Source organism: Condylura cristata, unplaced genomic scaffold (genome assembly GCF_000260355.1).
Source record: "Condylura cristata isolate star-nosed mole 26May11 unplaced genomic scaffold, ConCri1.0 scaffold00001, whole genome shotgun sequence".
Lineage (NCBI taxonomy): Eukaryota > Metazoa > Chordata > Mammalia > Eulipotyphla > Talpidae > Condylura > Condylura cristata.
In genome coordinates this window covers 86,787,675-86,790,595 of record NW_004567102.1, presented here as the reverse complement: position 1 = coordinate 86,790,595, position 2,921 = coordinate 86,787,675, and positions in this window count along the sequence as shown.

Below are 2,921 nucleotides of genomic sequence, written 5' to 3'. Positions count from 1 at the left end.
CGCGGCCCGTGGCGGAAGGATCTGGGCGAGGCGGCGCGTGATTGGCCGCGCTGGGGTGCAGTGAATTTCCCGACGCGTCCGCGAGTCGGCGCGCCAGGTGACACCCCCAGGCGCGGCAGGCGTGGGGCGCCGTTAGCGCGGACCCGCCTTTCGGTCCCTGGCCGCTGCGACGCCGTCCGCCTGGCCGTCTCGAGGCGACGCCGGGGAGCTGGTGCCCCAGCGGGGAGGTTGTGCCTTCGCTGGCGGTCCCCGGGGCACCTGGCTGTCCGGGGAGCGCAGGGAGGCCAGCCCGACTGCCCGGGTCGAGCCGGTGGACTCGCCCGCCCGTACCCAGGTGCGGTCACTTGGGCCCTGCTTGGGAACGGTTCCCGGGCGGGGCAGCGGCTGTTGCGGCGGTCCGGCCGGGGCTTTCTGGTTGACCTGCTCTTAGGCGACGTCCCCAAAACTGTGTACCCCGAAGGAGCTGTTCTGCAGTGAGGTGTAGGGGGTAAACTACCTCCGGGAAGGACTCGGTCGGGTCGGTCTAGAGACTTGCAGCGTACTTCGCGGCACGCTTGAAACCTCAGGCGACAAATAAAGAGATACGTGGACCAGTTCACAAAGCATAGCCATGGCCCCTAAAACATAAAAGGTCGCTTGTCTGCATGAAGATGGGAAATGCACCCCCAAAGTCCACAGCTCTGGTTAGATGATGTTGCTCATTTGACTGAAGCCCCGCGGAGTACCAGCGTCTGCGTTGATTCTTGTACTTTTCAATTATACTTAAACTTTTTTTTAAATTTCTGCATTCAGGAACTGGGGTGCAGGCCAGAAATGAGGGGTGGGGGTGAGAGGACTCCCCAGAGACAGAGTGGGAAGCAGAACAGGTAGATCTACGGAAGTCCACGGCTGAGGGGAGCGGCAGGGAGACAGGAGAGGTCTGCGCCGTGGGTCGCTCCCAGGCCGGGATGGAGCTCATGGGGGGTGTGGATAACTTGATGGCGCTGGGGCCAAGCACTGTGCGGCCAGGGAGGCCCCGTTACACGTCTAACCCTAAACTGACCCTGAAACTATACCCCACAAACAGAAACAACGTTTCACCAGGTTCCTAGTTGTGGTGTTACATGTAGCCAACATGTGGAAGTCATGCCAACGCCCTTGAACAGGGCCGGGGTGGGTATGGCACATCCATATCAAGTGGAACATTGGAAGGCAGCCTTGACGCTTCTTGAGATACTTAGCTCAGAGGGTGATGGGCAAACGGGGAGGGGAGAGAAAGAGAGGTGACTTCTTTTTGAATTGTGAAAATGTGGGAAGCCCAAAAGTCAAAAAGCAAAGGACATAACCCAAAGTTGACAGTAAACTGAGCTGGCTCTGCTCTGGTCAAATTGGTAAAATACATTGTTCATCCTCCCTGTGGGCCTTTGAGCACAGTACTCAGAGGACATGGTGGGATTCGTGCCCACGGTGAGGGGGCTACAGGTAGTGTCCTGCCTAACGGGTGGTTCCTAAGTGATGGTAACGTTGTTACTGCAGTTGGGAAACTATATGTTGGATTCCACAAGCATTTATGTGTTATGCAAAGACTTCCAGAGTAAGAGAATGAGGTACACATCTAAGGTCAAGGGATTTCAGGCATAACGTAATACTTTTAAACAGGAAACATCCATTTCTTTTGCATACAAGAGCAAAAGGTAGGAGGGTGAGAGACTTCACCAGAGACAGAGTGGGGAGCAGAATAGACAGATCTACTGAGATACACTGCTGAGGGGAGCAGTGGGCGGGACAGGAGGGCTCTGCTGGGCCACGTGGATCACTCCCTGGCTGGGGATCGAACCCAGGCTGTGGTGGTGGTAGCATGGAGACTGAATCCCTAGGCCTGCAGGGAGGCCCTGAAGACATGTTCTGGGGTGAGATGGGAGAAACAGTAATGCAGGTTAATTGGACTGAGGAGAAGAGTAACGACTTGGTGATGGGCATGGTGGCCTCGACATTTATAGTGTCAAGCTGCACTCCTGAAAGTGGTAAACCAGTGGTACCTCAGTTTTTTTTAAATCAAGCACATTTAATTAAGACAAATCAAGAAAATAAAAGAATGAGGCTAGATAAAAATAAATTCAAAAGGCCTAACCAAAATACCTGTAAACCAAGCCCAGATACAAAAATGTATTCTATTATAGAAAACATGCATATTGCCACTGGATGGGAAATACACAGGTGTCTTAACATCTTCTGAAAACCTAAAAACAAATTTCCTAGTTCTGTGCCTGAAAGACGCTGGACTCCCTAGAGTGGCCTCCCCAAGTTCCCAGGATGCGGGGCTGTCAGTATTAAAACTGGGGCCGTCCCGGGCCAGCGAGGGGCAGCACCTCACAGCACAGTGCCACACGGGCAGCCCACGTCGTTGTTTCTAAATCCGCTTCCCAGGCGCAGACCCAGAGCTCCTTGGAGGACTGGCTGACTCCGGTTCTGAGGCAGACAGGTTGTGTGCATGAATGCAGAGGAAGGTCGGTCCACAGGACTTAAGAGCCCAGTCTAAACTCACCTTGATGATAGGTGTGAGCAGTGCTTGGTGTGGAATGACTGGAGAGACACATGATGAACACGTATGTTCTGGTTCGGGTGTTGGCTACTGAGCACATGCATTTGTCAAAATTCCTCAAGTTGTACTGCAACCAATGGCTGTAGCCAAGACTGTCACAGGTGGTGCCCCTGGAGGGGGCGCTGGTGAGGGTCGCTAGCCCAGGGAGACTGATACACAGTATAAGGGACCGCAGAAGCAGCCCCCAGGAATCGTTGTTCCGGATTCAGTGTTTGAAGTTTCAGTGTGTTTGAGGACTGAGTGCTCAGGATTCAGCTTTTGGGATTCAGCCTTTTGGATCTTCAGCGATTCCAGGGTCAGTGATTCCTGCGGCCTCTGAAGGACACGGCGAGGCCTGGAG